The sequence below is a fragment of the Rattus norvegicus genome, chromosome 2, assembly GCF_021556685.1.
Source record: "Rattus norvegicus strain SHRSP/BbbUtx chromosome 2, alternate assembly SHRSP_T2T, whole genome shotgun sequence".
NCBI classification, from domain to species: Eukaryota; Metazoa; Chordata; class Mammalia; order Rodentia; family Muridae; genus Rattus; species Rattus norvegicus.
In genome coordinates this window covers 27,001,169-27,023,759 of record NC_141535.1, presented here as the reverse complement: position 1 = coordinate 27,023,759, position 22,591 = coordinate 27,001,169, and the positions used below count along the sequence as shown (strand labels likewise).

At 46.1% G+C, this 22,591-nt stretch overlaps 1 protein-coding gene across 3 annotated transcripts in view; it reads right to left on the bottom strand.

Annotated features, from left to right (window-relative positions):
• Nucleotides 1-22,591, bottom strand: part of Lhfpl2 (LHFPL tetraspan subfamily member 2) — a 148,034-nt gene that overhangs the window by 80,430 nt on the left and 45,013 nt on the right. For all 3 annotated transcript variants that reach the window (NM_001106402.2, XM_087617706.1, NM_001429144.1), the window contains 1 exon segment: nt 2,375-2,433. The gene's annotated coding sequence lies outside the window, so the exon portion shown is untranslated.

Below are 22,591 nucleotides of genomic sequence, written 5' to 3'. Positions count from 1 at the left end.
TCCTCAAGGCACTGCCAAATGGAACTGGCTTCTCCCCAGAGCAGGATTCAAAAAGCCAGCCCGGCAGTGATCCAGGGTGACATCCCACAACGGGGAAACTGAACCACCACCAGAACACATGGAAAATGTGGGCCCTCGGCCTGGGTTTTCACATGACTGCGCGTGGCGGGCAGCACGGTCTGGCTCTTGCTCCTGGGAACTAGATGGTTCCCCTGAAGAGAGGGAAAGCCCTGGTTCCTCACAGCACAGCCCCCCCCCCCCGGTTGAGCATATCTTCCCTGGACCATATGAACAGACACAGGCCTCACTGCCGACCCCCACCCCGCCCCCACCACCAGGCTCCCAGGCACCTAACATTCCAAATCTAAAATGCTCAGCACACTGGTGTCACTAGACAGATTCTAAGCAAGGTTTATGAACACCCAGTTCAATAAATTCTTTGCAATAAGTCTCTTTAACATACAGGAAAGGGTGGCAGACAAGGTGTCAGAAACTCAAAGTTACACATCTAATTATAAGCAGGGATTTTAAACCCAGAAAGTATACACACACACACACACACACACACACACACACACACACACACTCTTATGTATGTATGTATGTGTATGTATTCATATGTGTGCATATATAACACATATATGTACCTAGGTCTGTATACTATACATATATGCACATACATATTTTTGAGACAGGCTCTTAAGTAGCCCAGGCTAGCCTTTAAACTCACTGTAGCCAAGGATGACCTTGAACTTTTCATTTTTCCTGCCTCCACCTCCTATGATTACAGGTATCTACTATGTCTCTGGTTAAATAATGTTTATTAATAGAAAAATCAGATTGTACCATCTCCACTAAATAAATATGGAACAAATATTTGAAGATTATCAGTTTGATAAGCTGCAAACATTTACCCTGCCCAGGACACCATCTGTTTCAAGCCAGCCCTTGCTTTCCCGTGAGAAGGTTGCTGCTCTAATCATTTTATAACTCAAGTGTTTGTGATTCTCATCAAAAAGAGTCCAAGTCTCCCAACAGCACTGCAGCCTAGTAACGCTTGAGAAGTCAGTAGCACAAGATGGAAAAATATGTTCTTTCTCAAAACGTGCAAACCCAAACAATGGCTTTTCTACAAAGGGGGTGGTATTTGTAGGAATGCCCTACCTCAACCCTCTGCGTAGCAGGCCCTACTGGACAGGCATCAGTTGGACTAGAATCTGTACTGGACCCTGGCTCCTTCGATCTAAACTCATTGCCAAGGTTGTAACACTAACGGGGCCCTGAGAGGACAGAGGTGAACAGGCCCCGCTCTCTTTTGAGAAACAGAACTGGACTGGTTTTTAGCAACAAATATTCAAGTACCCGTTGCCTTGATTTTCCTAAATGTGTGTGCCTAAATTGTAGCCAACTCCTACTCTAATATTTTCCAACGGTGACCTTTGTGAATTAAAATCTACTCAATCATTAATCACCTGTGACTGAATCATTTCCAAATTTCTTTCTGGCAATCCCTCCGTAAGAATGATCATCGAGCAATAAATCTGGGTTATTTAAATTGGCCACATCTACTTCCCTGTTTGAGAGAAATGATATAGGACTTAGAATGGTCTACAGAGAGGCTAACAGAGGAAGACCATTCCACAATGCAGATCGCTAAAACTGTTTCTGAGCAGCAGCAGAACAAAGCAGATCAGAACTGAAGAAAAAATTAAGAGTATTGAACGCTGCCATGAACTCTGTGATAATGATTGATGTTACCTAAGTGGTACATTGAGTCTAGCAAACTAGGGCTTACCACAAGTGTGGTGGTTTGAATGAAAATGGCCTCTATAGGTTCATATGTTTTAATGCTTGGTCCCTGGCTGGTAGAACTGTTTGGGAAGGATTAGGAGGTGTGGCCTTGTGGTGTCACTATGGGCTGGCTTTGAGGTTTCAAAGCTCACAGCAGGCCCAGTTATCTCTCTGTCTCCTACTTGCAGATGAGGTGTGAGCTGTCAGTTGTTGCTGCAGCCAAGTCTTTGCTGCACCATCATGGGCTCTAACTCTCTGAAACTGTAAACCAATTAACATCTTTCTTTCATAAGTCACCTTGGTCGTAGTATTTTATCACAGCAATAGAAATGTAGCTGAGATGCCAGGCAAAGTCCCAAAAGGTGAAAAGCTATCCTTTCTCAAAAAATGCTTCCAACAATAACAACATCAAGCCAGACACCATGGCACCCACTTTTCATCCCAGAACACAAAGGGCAGGGGCAAGAGGATTGCTGTGAGTTTCAAGACTACATGGGTTTTATATATAACAAGACCCTGTCTTGAAACACAAAACAAATAAGACAAAGAGAAGTAAGCAACAAGGACCCGTAATTGCATTTACCTGTTTATCTTGGCAGCAATGCTGAGAAGCCTCAGTGAACAACTTTAGAAAAACACCACCTAAAGAGACAAACAGAACCAATTGAGCAAAATATTAGGCATTTGTTCACAGTACCAAGAAAACCTTTAAGCAATTTTATATCTCATTTTAATGTGTGATGCCTCTTCAAATGCTGATCTCCACATCAACGGTGCAACTTGACTTAGAACACAGCTACTTCGTCCTAGGAGAGTAAAGCATTAACCTAAGGTTCAACCCACAGGTGGGTAGGGGGCAGTGGGGAACGAATGTGCAGTCCACTGAGCACTGATTCACAGCCCCCTTTCCTCCTCCTCACAAATGGACCAACTTCAAAATGCGATGTGCACAGTAAGATCACTTTATATATTAAGACAAGGCAATCCAGAAATAAAATGAGGATTATGAAATTGTAAGGTACCTATCTTAACCAGCTATTCTAATTTATTTTAAAGCTAAATTCACAAAGATATTTTTTGAAAACCAGGAAAATGGAAAAATGAACACTAAAACCATAACAATAAAAACACTGGGAAGAATTATTCAGATTCAGAAGTATTTCTTCTAGTCTTTTTAGTATTTTTTAGGTAACCTTTAGAAAATGATGTGTCTATGAATACACTCAGAAACACAGATCCCTAAATATCTGTTCAGCATTGCTTGGAAACATTAAACATAAATGAAACAATTTTTTTAAAATAAAGTATCATAGACCATATACCTTGAAAGTGTATCATATCTCTTATATTGTTACCATATTACAACTTTCCCAGCTAACTATATCCACTAACAAAGGAGGAGCCTGTGTTAAAGCAGACAACTTTTTTGGATCACACAGACCCAGGGTTAAGGAATTAGGTCCTGGCACGCTGGTTTTATTCTTGAAGGTTTCCTTTCTACTTTGCAGAGCACAGTATATCCCTGGACACAGACATTCAAGCAAAACAGTCACATACACAAAAATAAATAAAAATAAATAAATAAATAAATAAATAAAAATATACAAATAAATCTTTTTTAACAAGGAGAAAAACTAATTTTAGCTAAGAAATAAATTTGAAATGTGGAATAACCTGGATTTTACATATTAAAACAATAAATACATAAAAGAATCAGTATATCCTGATGACATTCCTTCAATCCTGTAAAATCAAATGGCTAGCATGTAGCATTAACCTCTTCTTTTTGCTTATTTAAAAGTTATTTTTTCATGGAGAGCAAAAAAAAAAAGCTATGAAGGACTATAATATGACATAAAATATTTAGAAATTAAGAATTTAAAGTTCAAGAAGTATTTAATATAGAACTACTAGTGAAGAAATATACTAAATTCCATATAAGAATGGTGAAACAAAGTAGTCAACAACTTCACTTGTATCACTAAACATGGAAACAGGAAGTCCATATGCCCATGTTCTATAATCAAGCGTTCACATGGTGTTGACAATGAAAATCTATAACAGACACATGCTTATAATCTATAGACACCCATGCTTATATCCTGCTGTACATTACTATCAGCAGAGCCCACGTTAACCCAAACTGTTCCTAAGACCAAAGAGCCAGCAGTGACCCAAAGGCCTTTCTCTCTTAAAAAGACAAAATCATTTTAGCAGGCTGGATCGATGAGTCAGCAGTTGAGAACACCGGCTGATCCTCTAGAGGGTCATGGTTTGGTTCCTCACACCCACAAGGTAGCTCACAAGGGGCTGTAACTCCCTTCCAGGGAGTGCAGTGCCTTCAGAAGAGGCACAACAGTCATGTATGGAGCATACATCCATGCAAACAAAACAGTCACATACACAGATTACAAATAAATCTTTTTGGTTGTGAGCCTAGCCTTTAACGGCTGAGCCATCTCTCCAGCCCACAAATAAATCTTTTTTAACAAGCCTTTTTTTTTTTTTTAGCTAAGAAATAAATTTGAAATGTGGAATAACCTGGATTTCACATATTAAAACAATAACAGTAAAAGAATGTTGTTTCTATAAAGACCTCAGCTATAATAAGTTTAAAGCTTTTTTGCTAGACTCAATAGTTCTTTGTATGCTAATTGCTAGCAACATTCTAATCATTCCCTGCCACTTTAATAGGGGAAGTCATGGTAAGTCATCGACAGCACGTTTATCTGAATATGCTGTCTGTGAAACAAGTCATGAGGGTTATTATGAATGGGCCTTTGATAAGTGGAGGTCTTCATCAACACTCTATATTCCTTAAAGTCTCAGTGAAACACAGAGGTACGACAATTGTAGTGCCACTGAAAGTCAAATACATTTTTTGGAATTCCTTCTTTTATATAAGATGCTAGCCAGGCTCTAGACAAAGCTTCAGTATGACAACAGTACTGGAGAAGGCGAGCTAGAACACTGGTCCCACCCACAGCTCTCTGAGCTCACAAGGCTGCTAAGGACTATTCTTAGAATAAGTCCACTTCTCTCAAAGCTCTGAAGACAAAGTCAATTAGGAGTAATTCTCTATAGTCATGACTAAACTTTTTTGATAAAGTCACAATCAGGAGGTTCAGAGAGATTAGTCAAGTGAATTAATTCTCTAGGTTTGCTTGGTAACTAAGATGATAATCTTATTTAAAGAGTGAGTGTAGTGTGTGTGTGTGTGTGTGTGTGTGTGTGTGTGTGTCTGTGTCTGTGTGAGTGTGTATGTGTGTGTGTGTCTGTATGAGTGTGTGTGTGAGTGTGTGAGTATGTGTGTGTGTGAATGTATGCTATGTGACTATTTAATGGCTATGTTTCTAACTGAAGTTCTCTCTTTTAAGAATATTTTAAGCTATGCGAGTATGTGTGTATGTGTAAATTCCTGTGCATTGAATACACTGCTCCTTGAAGTCAGAAGAGGGCATTAGATCCCCTGGAGCTGGAGTTACAGAAGGCTGTGTGCCCCGCCCTATGTGGGTACTGGGAGCTAAACTCAGTCCTCTGCAGTGCTTTTAACTGACGAGCCATGTCTTTAACCCCTTAAGGTGCTATTCTTTATTGTTTAACACTATGTTCTTTACAAAACAAAAACAGAGAAACACAGAGGACATTAAAAACACACTGTCATCTAGCCTTCAAACATTCACAAAAGATAATGAGTAACTAACTAGGTAGTGACTGCCAGGCTGCTCTATGCCCTATATGGGAATTAATTCCTTACTTCTCACAAGCGCCCTGCGAGAGGCGCTCGTACAACCTCTGTCTTCAAGACGGGCAACTCTTACAGAACCTTCAGAAGGCCACATGACTCTGATGAAGCAGCTTTAAGACTCAGCCCCAAAGGCTTTTAAAACCTTTAATCCTAAGAATCCACACAGGCGAGAGGAGTAAAGTTTAGCCTCCTTTTAAAGTGGAGGGAAATGCAATTCTGGGTAGTACTGCCCAGTCCTCCAAGTCACTCAGCTGATTGGCAACAAGGTGGCACACAAGTGGCAGACAGGTGGCAGGGCACCGTATGCTATGGCTTATGCTGCCTCTCCAGCACTGTCCCTTGGGTAGAGCCTCTAAAGGAAGGTGTAAGTCTGTGTGGGGAGTACTTGATGCCTTTGCTCACTGGGAAGACCCTCTGAAACCCTATCACATGAGTACAGTCACACAGTGAACACTCTGCTATGTCACCGTGTTCCCACATGCAACTGTCTTATACTTCATGGCTGTCACACACACAGGCACACATATAAAGTGAAAATAACCGACTTCGTTAGTGACCATTCTCTTACCTACATTTTTATATGTTACTGGTCTGGTTGACCATTTAAACTATTTACAACCCAATAGTGTAGGCACTGTTTATTCCAGAAGGCACCACGAGTGACATGAAAACCGTGGTGCCTATTCTCATCAAGAGGTAAAAAGCTTGGTACTTCCAGTCATCTCTGTCTGGGCTCCCTGTTCCTGTTCCGGGCATCAGGAGGGAGAAACACAGCTGTCCTTTGTGCCCATGCACAGCGTTCCTGTGACAGGCACCAGCTCGCTGACTACTGAATTGTGACCAACAGGAACGGTGCTGTAAGACCCCTTTCTCTGTTACAGATTGCCAAGACTTGACACGACCCAGTCTGAACTGCTTCACGTTCCTCTGTAAAACTAGAACCATGGAGTGAAAAATCGCCTGGGCAGTTACAAGGATACGTTTCAGCCGAATGAAAAAGGAACGCAGTAAGAAACAGAGCTGCCCACGGCGGCCCGGGTTGTCTCAGAGGCGGTTAGGACCCAGCTGTTCATGATCACCAAAGCCACAGAGAGGGAGAGTCTGAGTAATTGTCCTTGAATAGGGAGCCTTTTCCTGAAACCTGAGCTGGTTCACTCCAGCCGGCCAGGCAAGGGTGGGCGGGTGCGCCCCAGCAGATCTTCAGAGGCCTCGTCCAGTGCAGTTTCCACTCTAAGCCATTCTATGCATAAAAGGGGACTGGAGTGTGGGTGGAGACAGAGCTCATTTATTATTCTCGCCTCTCCAGAAAGGAAGCTGAGCATCTTAAACAGAGTCACAGAAATATCACCTGCAACAAACTGTGCTTCAAAATAGTCTACCCCCTTATATTTAAATCTGTGTGTGCATGTGTGTGTGTGTATTTAAATCTCTCTCTCTTTCTCTCTCTCTCTGTGTGCATGTGTGTGTATTTAAATCTCTCTCTCTGTGTGCATGTGTGTGTGTGCATGTGTGTGTGTATTTAAATCTCTCTCTCTCTGTGCATGTGTGTGCATGTGTGTGTGTATTTAAATCTCTCTCTCTGTGCATGTGTGTGTGCCTGTGTGTGTGCATGTGTGTGTGCATGTGTGTGTGCAAGTGTGTGTGAGTGTGTGTGCGTGTGTGTGCATGTGTGTGCATGTGTGTGTGCATGTGTGTGTGTGTGTGTGCGCGTGTGTGCGCCTCTCTGTGCATGCCTGTGTGTGCCTGTGCATGTGCCACAACACCTGTGTGGAAGGCCCAGGACAACCTCAGGTGTTGGTCCCCATCTTCCACCCTGACATAGGCTCCCTTGTCCACTAGCTGACCTGCACATTTCTGATGACTTTCATGTCCCCACCTCCCGTGTCCCAAAGGGATGCAGGATTAGAGATGTGCACTGCCTTGCCTGGCTTTCCATGGGTTCTACAGTCGTGAAGTCAGGTTCTCCCCAGCCCTCGACCTAGAACTCTGGGCCTATTTTAAGTCAGCTGATTCTCCAACACTCAGGGTGTGGTACTGTGAACCACCACAATACTCAAATATACCCGGAAGACCTAGTGGGGAGGTGAATCCTAAAAGAGTACCTAAGGCAGCACAAGAGCAGTGTTCCTACACTCTAGTAGATCTCCTTTCTCCCTGACAAAGAAGGGCTCATTATATTCCCAGCGGGGATGTTCTTTAAGGTTCTGTTTACATGAGTCAACTGAAGGGATAATTATCCAAGTCTACTTTACTGGGCTTTGTTGGTAAAACAAATGCTTGGAGAGTTTTCTCCTCGGTTTGAGGGCAGCTCAGCATAACAAACACAGAGAGCAGTGCCCCAGTTCTGTGTCCAAAGCATAAACCGTGGCTCAGAGATCAGCCTGAGAGTTTATTAGAGAAAAGAGAATGGTGGGGGGGAGTCGCTGGAGTGCCCCGTCTACAACAACCTCACACTTGTGTTGGTTAGAAGTGTTCAAAAACAAAAGAAGTGGATCAGTCACTGGAGGGATGCTGAAATGTGCAGGATTTTCAAGGAAAGACATCAAAGTGTCAAGTTTCAGGGACCTGTCTACGAAACCCAGCAGGTGGCAGACTGCCAAGGGCAGGCTGTGCTCACTCAAGTGAAATGCTGGGAACTTGAATCTCCACAGGGCCTGCCCTGCCACTCAGACACAGTGCTATATAACTCAATTTCGAGACCTTGTGGACTCCGGGTCAAATCTGAAAATCATGAACACTTCCTTTCACTCTCAAGGACTGGAAACCTGGATCAAACACGGTAATGTCAGCATGGAGAATGTCCACCATTCAGTATCTGGATATCCCAGAACAGCCCACCCCTGTGCCAGCAACAAGGGAGATTCAACTGTGGTTTACACATCAGGCTTGGGCATCACACTGCGGTTGTTGTCATTTACACACAGATGGGATCGTGTGCATACACGTGGCCACCATCCCTTTCCTGATATTTAGTTATAAATTCTGGAGAATGAAATAATTCTAACTCACTTCTCTCTGTCTCCCACATACAATACAACACACGGGGCCAGAGCATTAAATTTAAACATTTAAAAATATTTAAATTTGTGAACAAGAAACATGAATTAAAAACGGACTACTACGGGAAGAATCCCTACAGACTTTCCACAGAAGAGCTGGCTTAGGGCAGGAGAAATGGATTGTGAGGAGTGGAGAAAAATGAGGAGGTCGTCATAGGATGAAGAGAAAGGAAAAGCATAGCCATGAACCAGCAGGCAGCAGGGGATGTAGGCAAGGGTTAAATTGCATAATTAAGAACAACCTTAAAATGAGTATTTCCAAAATGCCAGTGCCTACCTTAACCAACCTCCGTGAACTCCATCCTTTAACAGTTTTTTAGTTTGGGTCAGGGCAGTGAGTGACTGGGACCAGTGTGCACAGTAATTTTGAGAGCCTTCGTCTAGAGATACTGACGAGATAGTCTTGCCTCGTTGACTGTAAATATACAACCTTTCGCAGTGCAAACTGTTGTGATTACTGTCCACCGTGAGCAACTCGTACAGCTCTCCGAACACTCCAACTACCTGTTCCGAACAGGTGCTTTCCACCGCACAGACGCAAGTTGCGACAGGCTGGCAGGTGACTGCTACACACCTGGAGAACAGGCCAAGGCAGACGGGTGGCCAAGGTGAGTAACACAGACTGGGAGAGCTCTGCTTACCATTTCCCAGCAGTCTGCATTCTAAACCTAGGCATAAACTTCAAGTAATAACAGACCGATGTTTCCCAAAACAGATGCCAAGATTAAAAGTGGAAATAAAGAATATTCACCCATTAAAAAGATATCCAGAAGCAAGGTACTTACGGGGACACACACACACACACACACACACACACACACACACAGAGCCCAAGGCTTAGATTTCACAAGTAGAGATGGTACTTCCAAGATGGCTGCCGTGTGTAAATCCCTTAGGAGTCCAGGAAAAGCCTACTTAACCTATAAACTGCATTCTAGAGACCCTTGTACGTCTCCAACGTTTCAGCCCTGCTAATGGCTCATGCACTGTGCAGGCTCCTCCAGAAAGTCTGATCAAGATCTTTCCCCAGAAGCAGCTCACTGGAGGGCATCATCGCTGAGACAGACATATCAGCTCACGTTTGGGAAGCTCCTTATCCTTTGTCTTTTAGGGAAAGAAACCAAAGGGGGTTGGAGAGGCAGCCCAGTACTCAGTAAAGCACTTGCTACGCAAACATGAGGACCCGAGTTTGATCCCCAGTGCCCACATAGAATGGCCAGGAGCGGATGCCAGGTGCCTGTAATTCCAAAACTTCTAGCACCTGCTGGCTAGTTAAAACTAATTGCTAATGGCTCCAGGTCCAAGGAGAGAGAGAGACTCTTTCAAAGATAAAGAAGGCAATGGATGAAGACACTGGGCATCTACCCAGCCACCAACACATAGAACAGAATAAGAGAAACATGAACAAAGGGGAAAAAAGAAGAAAAGAAACCAATGGAAAGAAAGCACCCTAGGTGGGGGTGGGGGTGGGGGTGGGATGGGGGTAGGGTGGGCTCGATGCACGTGTGCAGGACTAGCTGCAATAGTGAAAAGGGTAGGTGTGTCTGCATTACCAACCTTAACCGACTTAAGAGTTCATTATTAGGGTTTGGGGATTTAGCTTAGTGGTAGAGCGCTTGCCTAGCAAGCGCAAGGCCCTGGGTTTGGTCCCCAGCTCCGAAAAAAAAAAAAAGATTTCATTATTGTCCATATGCACACACATATCCATCCGCCCATTAGGCTTGTTCATTTTCAGTCTAAAAGTATCAACTGGGGACATACATATTCCCTGCCAGGCTCGAAAGCATCAAGAGGAGACGTTTTGTTCTCCCCATGAAATGGCTTCTCTCAGTGCTCAGACCAATCATCTTCTGTACCCTGTGGTCTTCTGCCCTGCCCTCTCTGAGGACCTTGTGAGTACAGAGATGTGGTGGTTGCTCCGGCAGGACACTGTCCAGAGGTCAGTGCTATCTCTTCCAGGTATATTTAGATACTAAGTAGCCTACCCAATCAACAACTTTTTAAAGACGTTGACATGGATAAGCATGTATGAAATCACACAGTAGTGACTGCACGCTCTAAGAGGAACAGCTTCTGCATGACCCTCCGGAGGAATCAATCCCTTTACACACCACTTGCTCTTGAACACTAGGAGTAGGCTTCTATCACTTTCAGAGGCACAGGGCTCAGGAAATACATAAGATAGGGGATCGGAGTATGGCTCGATTGCAGAGGCTTGCCTAGCATGCACGAAGCCCTACGTTTAATAACATAAACAAGGCATGGCACCACACAACTGTAATCCCAGGACTCGGGAGGTAGAGGCGGAAGCGTCAGAAGTTCAAAGTCATCCTTGCCTACCAAGAGAATAGAAGACTTCCCTGTGACTTGTGAAAGACTGTTGTTAACAAAAAACCATGCATCATAACAGAACAAAGGGTCTCTGAACCTTTAAACGGTTCATAAAGCCTACGGCAGTGCTTTTTATCCATAATATTCAGTAAATACACTTTGTTAATAAACCCTAAAAACTGGTCTCAGCCACGCATGAAGCCCTTATAGTGTGAGATTACCTCATTCAGAGGTACACCATGGGCAAGCAAGGCAAAGCCGTCACCCTTTTAAAAGACACAATGCAATGAGAACTTACTCGGGAGATCTTCTGGAACAACTCTGCCAGTCTAACAGAGAATATCATGCCATAGAGCAGGATCTAAAAACAAACAACACGTAACGGAATTGTCACCAGTAAACCACAGTAATTATAGACTCCCATGGAAAAGTGGGTGGGGTTGTGTGTCAAATTAGAAAAAAACGTAGGAAGCAAACTACTATCAAAGCTATACCCAAGGGGCACACATGGAAGTTGCCAGAACTTCCTGGATAGCCCAATTGTTGTGTGACAAAACTTCTCCTGGGAAGATGCAACATACACATCTACCCACGCCAGGTAAGTAACTCATAACAGGCCAAAGTCCAGATACCACCAAAGTCCAACTTGGTGAACCATTGAACCATGAGTTTTACTGGGGTTACACATGGATGAGGTGATTACTGACAGGAACAGAAATGACTCCAGAAAGATAGTGCATCACCAAGGCTCACCCTAGCCTGGATGACAACTCACAAAGGTAGAAAGCTGGATCATACTGCATAGCCTGCAGGCAGCTCAAAAGGTTGGGGACTGTCCTTTCTAGGTGCCTCAGCTGTTTTCTGCTTCTTCCAGGAAGTGGTTCTGATCTCAGAGTCCTCTGCAGCTTTCCCTCTCAGTGCTTTGAAGCTCAGCTCTTGTTCTCAGAACAACTTTAGTGCATACTGTTTACTCTGTCAGGGAGGGGGCCTAGTGAATCTGGTCGGTTTCAGGAACATCCTGAGGTTATTTTGAGTTGTTTAACCTTCCTGCTTAAGGAAGCTTCCTGCAGGATGGAATGTTTCCATGTCAGAGGAAACTGTTACAAAACACCAATGTCCTCCCAAATTGTGGTGACAACCTCATCCTTAAGTCCCTCTCCCTTCATTTAATGGAGCTATAGCATGTCCTTCCACCCCCTCTTCAAGATCCCCCCTTCTTTGTCTTGAGTCAGGAGCATAGGTTAAAAGTCAACTTCTCCCCCTCAAATGTTCAGGCTTCCTGGCCCTATCCCTTCCTGAGAGCGTAACAGGAGTCATGAGTACGGAGTAAGGTGAGCACAGGCAGGGCTGCCCATTATATAGAAATAACAACAGCATCAACCTCACAGGATATGGCCACTGAACGTGTGGGCACAGGCCAAGGATCTGTTCTCACCTCTTCAATGTTTAGCCAAATAACTCTACACGTCCAGTGTTCACAAACTACCTCAGGACATGAGAACACTTCTCAGTTGTGAAGAAGACCCCTCTTAGTGCCACATGATGAACATCTGGGGACAAACCATTTACCCAAGGCTGTGTTCTTCTCTTGTAGAGCTCTGAGTTACTCCAGTCGGCTCAGAACTTAAGAAATACTTCAAGATTACTGGCAGTATAAAACCATCCAGCATTACTTTTAATTGCTTTGTGGAGAAATAAAAATAGGCAGAACTTGATTTTTAAAAATGGGTTTTTTATTAAAAGAAAGAAGAACAGGCTCATTTACTACAAGGTCTACAAACATGAGCGTCTACCACTGACAGGAGCAGAAACTATCATTAGCAAGTCAAGTCTATGAGATGAAACCCTTCCTCACACAGACTAAAAGGGGTGGACAGGTGTGGTACTAGAACTAAAGTCAGAGGCTGAGCTGATGTACAGGTCCAAGAAAGCAAGACAGAAAAGGCATTGGTTGACTGCGGCGGTGAGGGTTTAAATTTGCAACTAGCTATGTAACTCAAAACAACAACAATTAACAACAACAACAATTAACAACAACAACAATTAACCACCCCCACCACCACTGCTACCATCACTGTCACCACCATCACCACCACCACCATCACCACCACCACCACCACCACCACCACCACCACCACCACCACTGCTACCATCACTGTCACCACCATCACTGTCACCACCACCACCACCACCACCACCACCACACCACCACCACACCACCACCACCACCACACCACCACTGCTACCATCACTGCTACCATCACTGTCACCACCATCACCACCACCACCACCACCACCACTGCTACCATCACTGTCACCACCATCACTGTCACCACCATCACCACCACCACCACCACCACCACTGCTACCATCACTGTCACCACCATCACCACCACCACCACCACCACCACCACCACCACCACCACACCACCACCACCACCACTGCTACCATCACTGCTACCATCACTGTCACCACCATCACTGTCACCACCACCACCCCCACCACCACCACCACTGCTACCATCACTGTCACCACCATCACCACCACCACCACCACCACCACCACTGCTACCATCACTGTCACCACCATCACCACCACCACCACCACCACCACCACCACTGCTACCATCACTGTCACCACCATCACTGTCACCACCATCACCACCACCACCACCACCACCACTGCTACCATCACTGTCACCACCATCACTGTCACCACCACCCCCACCACCACCACCACCACTGCTACCATCACTGTCACCACCATCACCACCACCACCACCACCACCACCACTGCTACCATCACTGTCACCACCATCACCACCACCACCACCACCACCACCACCACCACCACCACTGCTACCATCACTGTCACCACCATCACTGTCACCACCACCACCACCACCACCACCACTGCTACCATCACTGTCACCACCATCACCACCACCACCACCACCACCACCACCACCACTGCTACCATCACTGTCACCACCATCACCACCACCACCACCACCACTGCTACCATCACTGTCACCACCATCACCACCACCACCACCACCACCATCACCACCACCACCACTGCTACCATCACTGCTACCATCACTGTCACCACCACCACCACCACCACCACCACCACCACCACCACCACCACTGCTACCATCACTGTCACCACCATCACCACCACACCACCACTACTGCTACCATCACTGTCACCACCATCACCATCACCACCACCACCACCACCACCACCACCACCACTGCTACCATCACTGTCACCACCACCACCACCACCACCACCACCACCACCACCACACCACCACCACTGCTACCATCACTGCTACCATCACTGTCACCACCATCACCACCACCACCACCACCACCACCACCACCACTGCTACCATCACTGTCACCACCATCACCACCACCACCACCACCACCACCACCACCACCACCACCACCACACCACCACCACTGCTACCATCACTGCTACCATCACTGTCACCACCATCACCACCACCACCACCACCACCACCACCACCACTGCTACCATCACTGTCACCACCACCACCACCACCACCACCACCACCACCACCACACCACCACCACTGCTACCATCACTGCTACCATCACTGTCACCACCATCACCACCACCACCACCACCACCACCACCACCACTGCTACCATCACTGTCACCACCATCACCACCACCACCACCACCACCACCACTGCTACCATCACTGTCACCACCATCACCACCACCACCACCACCACCACCACTGCTACCATCACTGTCACCACCATCACCACCACCACCACCACCACCACCACCACCACCACCACCACACCACCACCACTGCTACCATCACTGCTACCATCACTGTCACCACCATCACCACCACCACCACCACCACCACCACCACCACTGCTACCATCACTGTCACCACCATCACCACCACCACCACCACCACCACCACCACTGCTACCATCACTGTCACCACCATCACCACCACCACCACCACCACCACCACTGCTACCATCACTGTCACCACCATCACCACCACCACCACCACCACCACCACTGCTACCATCACTGTCACCACCATCACCACCACCACCACCACCACCACCACCACCACCACCACACCACCACCACCACCAGTCAACCTCAGTGATGGGGAACAGAAAACACAACAGAAATCCCATATCCCATAGCCAAGCTGGTTAACACCACTGCCAAGGCCCCTCCACTACCCCAGGGGCCCTGCAGAGAGGGTCCTTGGTGGGCACCAGAGTCTGAGTGCAGAGGGAGGGAAGCGGAGCTGTTTCGAGGTGCCAGCCACGGCAGTTTTTTGCCTTTATCTCTCCCACTCCCAGTATCAGAATACCACTTATAATTCTGAAACTATTCACAGTTCAACACTTTGGAAGCCACTGCCTAGAACTAGTTAATGCAATGAAATCCTAACATTTGTGGTCAGTTTTACAGTTGGCTGAGGACTGTCTAGGAGAAGGCTGGGGTGGGGGAGGGGTGGGAGGAAGGCCCAGGGATAGGCAAGCCTTGGAATTCCATCCCATTTGCATTTTATATAAAGGAAACTAATACTTATCTCCATTACAAAGTGTCTGAGATTGTTCATTTCAGGCTGCCTGTCTTTCCTATTTCTCACAGAAGAAAACATAATATAAATACAATACAAATAACTGAATCCAGGTGACTCCTGGAGAGGGATGGAGCCCTGCTGAGGCCCCATACAGTAATTATAGTTTCTGCTCAGACACAGGGAACTGCTCCATGGTTAGCAGTGAAGACTCGCTCACACCAAACCATTCTGTAAGGGAAGGTTGAGCACTGTAATCATACTTTTTGTGCCCCTCCCCCCAAAAAAAACTTTCACAAAATTCCTGTGTGCTGGAGCTAGAGAGATGGCTCAGTGGTTAAACACACTGGCTGTCTTTCCAGAGGACCAGGGTTCGATTCCCACCACACACACACACACACACACACACACACACGGCAACTGTCTGTAACTCCAGTTCCAGGGCTCAGATACCTATCTTTTCTGGCCTCCACAGGCACCAGGGATGTATGGAGTGCATAGACACATATGCAGGTAAAATATTCACATGCATGCAATAACATGACAATAAAAAGAAAACATGTAATATTTAATTAAAATTTTTCTAAAGACTTAAATATTGTATGCTGCTACCAAAAAAATCAAATGTTTCAAATTTTAATTACAAAATGTCATTTAATGAACTGAGAAACTAGAACAATAAAGCACATGAGGTAAAAACAGAAGCAGGGTCATCGTACTCTCGGCTCTCTCCTAACTCCCCACAGTCGGGGAGAGCTGTAGAGACCTACGGAGTGCCAGTCAGTGAAACTGTTGGCTCTGTTCAACTCAAGAGAGTGAAGTTTTGCCTTCAAAAGGAGGAGAACCAGTAACAATGAGTCTCCAGATGACAAAGAGGTGAGCAGGGTGCCCTCTACACCAAGATGAGAGGGCCATGCCCTCCTGTTAGAAAAAAGGCCCTAAGTGGTCCCAGGAAGAAAGGCTGGGCTAGTCTTTCGCCCTCTTCTAAGCTCTCCCGTGACCAACCCATGGCACACCGAGAAGCGGGCTGGCCACAGGGCCCCACCCAGTTGACTGGCCCACATGGTGGCTGAACTCTGAGCTTGGCCTGATCATCTCCATTCTCAAATGTTATTAGCAGGCTCCAAATTCTTGAACGAGGTCTTAGATGCACTCCTCATCCAACAGCAATAACAAAACGGAGTGACAGGAGGCAACTCTTTTCTATTAGGAAAAGAGTACTTACTAATACCTAAGGAGTAGAGTAAATCCAGTTGTAGTCAACAGTAAACATCAACAACCTGCAACTGGATTAGGCCTCTTTCTCTACAAGCTTCTTCAAGGCCAGAGAGCTACATCGACCTCGCTGAAGCCTCTGAACGGTCTTTCCTCAGAGACCTCTCTGCTCGCATCGGTGTCTGCTCCAGAGCATTTGTTAACATGGAGCAAGGCCATTCACAATTCTTCCGACCACCGGGACCCGTCCTCAGCTACTGCGTCGTCGTTTAGACACAGCTCGGACGGCCGCACTCTCTGTGTAACTCAGTGCAAGGGCTCACTCAGAGAGATGCTGCCGTGGGCACATCCCTCAGAGAGCAAACTCCAGTCCAGGGAGATGAGGTGACAAAACACGTCTTGGTAGGCCAGGCGTGATAGCATACGCACGCTATCCCAATACTGGAACAACTAAGGCAGAAACATCGTGAATTCAAATCCAGCCTGGGCTACTCAGCGAGACTCAACAACACCATAAAATTCCAGTGGCTGAGCCAGACGGGACAGTAACCATGTCCCTCCCGATTCTGTGTTTCGGGCGTCATATTTCAAGGCAGATTCCTCAGGGCCTGGTGGGATGTGTCTTGGGAACTCTGGGACAGAAGGGACCTGATAAGCTGACCAATGGTGCCACATTATCTGTGTATACTGTAGCTGTCTTCATGCACACCAGAAGAGGGTGTCAGATCCCATTACTGATGGTTGTGAGCCACCATGTGGTTGCTGGGAATTGAACTCAAGACCTCTGGAAGAGCAGTCAGTGCTCTTAACCACTGAGCCATCTCTCCAGCCCGTCTGTGTCAAATATCAGGGTTACGCATGAGATTAAGGGCCTGCCACAAGTACAAACATCCTGAGAAGCCCTACTTAGGGCAGAACTAACTCCAGTCCAAGTAAAGTTTCAAGGAAGAAAGGAAAGTCGGCTTCATTTTAATGAGCGCCCTCCTTAGAAAGCTGAAAGAAAGAAACCAGCACTAAACCAAATACTGGAGCGCACGAGTTCTCGCGTTTATTTCTGCCTGCCCAAGAATACAGAAAAAGGCAAAGAAACATGGAGTTCAGAGACACGGGGGCCCATAGCCCCAGAGACTCACAGGCTGAACAGAAATGCTTAGGCCAAGAGTTCAAGACCAGCCTTGGCAACATACAGAGAGAAAATAAACACAAAGAAAAAGGGGTTTTCAGATCCCTGAGAAAGTTCGCCACACGCCCTTTCTCAACTGAGCCAATTCCAGAGAGAGAAAGGTGGTAGACGTTTAACTTCCTAATTGAAGTTCCTAAATCCTTCTGGGTGGACTGACTGGTACACACCTACGAGCTCACCTGAGGCAGGAGGATGGAAAGCCCCACGCCAGCTTCAAGTACATAGAGAGCTAGTCTCAAAAATAATAAACAAGCAGCATGCCGGAAAGGTGGCTCCGTGGTTAAAGGCACTGGCTGCTCCTGCAGAGGACCAGGATACCATTCCCAGCACCCACGTGGCAGCTCACAGCCATCCATACTGTAGCTCCAATCCCAGGGGACCCAACATTCTCTTTTGATGTTTGTGGGCATCAGGCATAGTACGGTAACATATATATCTTCAGGCAAAGCACTTGTGCACATAAAATAATTTTTGAAAGAATTAAAAATAAAATTCCAAAACCTTCAACCTAGAAATGGAATGTGGGAAAACTTACATGAAGTTCTCAAAATTACCAACACACATAAAAATAAAAGCTGAGCCTTTTAGCACTTGAATTCCTCTCTGTTAAGCCCCCTTCCACGGCTTTCTGTTTGCACAGCTAAGAAAACCTCTGTGTTCTTTGGTGAGAGTGCTCTGCTCGGAGCCCTGGAAGTCTGTCTCTTTAAGGTCAATGGGAGGGAGCAGAGGGGCTGTCTCTGTGTGGTAGGAGGAAGGTCTGGATGCGATTTGCAGAAGGAGAAGCAAATGGCCCTGGGGACAGGGGGAATTCTGCAAGTCACCAAGAACTTTGTGGTCTGGCATTCCACAAAGAACCTTTTCTTGGACTTTTCAATTTTTATCATTCTAGGCTCATACCGGAGCCAGATGATTTTAAAGTCTTGTTCCAGATCATCTGCTTAACCCTTTAGAGTCAAGAGTGTCCAGTAGTGTAGACCTAAATATCCTTGCGGTGTAAGAGTTCTGCGTGGATCATGTCTCTACACTTAACCGTAGCCGTTTGGTGGCTTCTCCGGGCTTTAGCCAGCCAACTGCCTTCGTTACACCATCCTCTGGAGAGAGCACATGCTGTTTTCTTTATTTCCCCCCTCCTACTTCCCTGTCAATCAGAAAAAGCAGTATACCACATGAGGCGGGGCGAGGCAGGAGCCCCCACAGAGATCATTTAAAGTCACCAGCTGCAAACAAAGGACTGACTATTCTCCTGGTCTGGCGATATATGAATACTAACCTGAGTGGTTAATACATTTGGAACACTGCAAAAGACCATTTTGGCCACCCTCCAAGCAGACTTACTTAAGTGACCTAATTTTTATGTTCCACTTTGAAGATCTCCTGGGCAGAAACTCCGCAATTTCCACAAGTTGCTTAACTCGTGGTTTCGCTTCTTTTTGCATCGATGGGGACCGTTTCGACTTCTTTTAAAGTGAAATGAGAAAGAGATAGGGTTGGGTGGAACGGTGTCAGAAGCCATGCACCTAAAAAAAAAAAAAAAAAAAAAAAAAAAACCTGGAAGGTGATTTCCAGGGAAACTGGGTGTCGTCTTAACCCTGGCTCTCTTATAGAAATGATGCTGGGGAAGGGACACCTCAAAAAGAGCAGTCAGCATGGAGCTTACGCCCTCAATGCCAGGTCTACAGAAGACGTCTGGCTCCCAAGAACACACATGCTGCTGTCTCCCAGGCAGGTCTGCGTTTAAAATCCAAGTTCACAAACTCAATGACCACCACAGCTCCTGGTGGGAAAGTGGTGAGCGAAAGTGCAATTAAGAAGTGTGTTCTGGTCCCTAGAGACCTCTTCTCTGGGTCTTCCGAATTCCTCAAAGAAAAGAAATCCGGGGAGGTTATATGCCTTTCTGCTTTGTTTAACAGTTCCTGCTCCCTAAGAAGTATTATATTTCATTTTCCGACATTCTTTTGAAGAAGAACTTCCCGCCCTGTTGCAATCCAGAGACTATGCCCTTGCTCAGCTTTCTGGAATTTTTCAATGAAGCTCAAAAGTGATGTTTACCTGACCCCCAAATGCTGCCCTAATGAAATCTCTGTTTTCAGTTCTTTGAGCTCTTCTCCTCCTCTTTCCCTGTCATGCCCTCTGGGAAGGAAGGACAAGTGCGGGGGGGGGGGGGGGGGGGAGGGTTGGCTGGACCTCAGCTGGCAAACACCAGCCTAACAGAGTTTGCACAGCTTCTCAGAACTTGGACAGAGTCACAGAGGTATTAATCACGCTCTGCCTTCTCTGGCATGGCTGCTGCGTTTCACCTGCAGAAAGAATCAATTAAAGACAGGACATGCCAGCGCATTGATCTTACCTATCTCTCTGACAAAACCAAGATGTCAATCACAGCAAGAATAAATGACTCTTCTGATTTTTTTTTCTTAAGACAGAGCAGAAGGAGCCATAACCTTAGGCTGGAGAGAGAGCTCGCTAGAGAGGTACTCAGCCTGTAAGCATGAGAGACAAGAGTTCAGATCCCCTGCACATGCATAAGCTGGATGGGGCTTTCTCACACACAGAGACCCAAACAGACTAGGGGCTGGGGGTATGTTTTAAGAAGCGAGGAGAAGTGAGGATGGGTTTCTGCCAACGAGAGCTGAGTAAGGCTGGTTTAGGCTGTCACTGCCTGAGACCCTTTGAGGAAGTTTAGTTGTTAATTTCCTTTCCTTGCCAGAGAGAATATCCTGTTATGGGGAGTTTTGTTTTGTTTTCCAATTTCATTAAAAACATGGTTGAATTTAACCATGTTTAGGAAGGTCTGAGAGGTAGGAGCTGTGCAATGAGCAGAGTAGCAACATGCCTTCTAGGCATGTAAAAGGCTTGTAAAAATAGTTCAGTCAGGGTTGGGGATTTAGCTCGGTGGTGGAGCGCTTGGCCCTGGGTTCGGTCCCCAGCTCCGGAAAAAAAAGAACAAAAAAAAAATAGTTCAGTCAGGATCCCACTGCACCCAAGGCTGCACCTGATAACAAGAAACAAGTGACACCATACACCAGGAGAACCAGACCCAGTCCTAGAACCTGTGACAGTACATACAGAACCCCACTGGACAGTGCATAAGCTGAGACCAGGAGCAATGCTCTCTGCTCTGCACATCTGGAGAGACACCACACCCTGCAGCTGGACAGTCTCCCCCAGGATCCTCGAATCCGAGGGTTCTGGTCCAGACTGGATCTGATCTTCAGCTAAGCTATGTCACACAGGTGAGCAGCTCTGGGGACACAGGCTGAGGACTGTAGTTAGGAGTTTAGAGCGTGAGCCTTGTGTGATGGCCCTCAGCATAATAAAAGAGAACCTTTCCTGTACTAGCTATATCTATCTTCTTGCTCCAGACAAGGTATGAAGGGGAGAACTGGGGGAGGGAGGGAGGGAAAGAAAGAGAGACAGTCAGAGAGACAAACACTCTGGTCTTATCTCACAAGGGCTTCTGACTGGGGACATGCACTTTCCTCTGGCAAAAGATCAAGGAGAGAAAGATGTTTGTGTACTTCTCCTGGAAGTGTTTGCCTGGAATCTGAAAGTGTCTTCAATTCCATTCCTCTGTATCTGAAACCTGGGTGCCCAGCAGTGGGCTTGCTGCCAACTACCTGTCCTGTCACACGTGACCTACCAACACGTGTGAGCATGTCAGGGGCTCACAAAACCCCATCTCCTGCTCCTAGAAGCCACAAGGGGCAGGAGACACATGTTCACTGAGAAGATACTTCTGAGAAAGCAGATTCAATGTACTAGGAAGCTTAATATTCAAATCTCACACAACTTCCTCCACCTTTCGGAATCTGATTCTGCAAAAGAGAAAGATGAAAACTATCTCAGACCAAAGCAAGATGTCCTTCCTCCCAGTGAGGCAAGTTTGGTAGTTTCGCTGTTTATCATAGCTTTGTTCTTTTCCTGTGGTACAGCCTCAGGTCCTGGTCAAGAACAATCAGAGAGATACACCCACTGTAGTGTCCACTGCCAAATCCTTAACTATGTGTTCACAAAGGGCCTGACTGCCTGATCAGAACTAAGGAGAGCTGTGCCTTGAAATTCCACTTACTAAGAAAACCATTCGGTTGTGTTCCCGCTCAGTATATCAAATCAGAGACGATGAGGGGATCTTTAAAAGGAAAAACAAATGCGTTACTGGAGCTTCCTCATCCTCATGAAGCGGAAGCTAAAGGTTGGGAGACAGCTACGGAGGGGGAAGTCACGGCTTAGCAGTAATAAGTATACGTACGTCAATAAATGAGCCACTAGCTCAATTCAGACTAGAGTCTTCTTAGCCCCGAGCTACTTTTATAGCAGAGTCTAGGATTAAAGTAAGGGAACTATTTTGTTCCCATTCCAAGTCTCACTGGCTATGAAGTAATGACTTTTACGGGCAGTGCTGGTACAAGTCTGTAATCCCAGCACTGGGAGTCAGAGGCAGGTGGATCTCTTGAGTTCAAGGCCAGCCTGGTCTACAGACCGAGCTCCAGGACAGGCAAGGCTACACAGAGAAACCCTATTCAATAAAAAAAAAAAAAAAAAAAAAAAAACCACAAACAAACATCCAGTTCAAAAAAGTAGTGACTTTTAAAGCGTTGTTTCTGTTGTGTGTTCACGCCCATATGAGGAAAAGGCCACTTGCCGCAGTGCCCAACGAGAGCTCAGA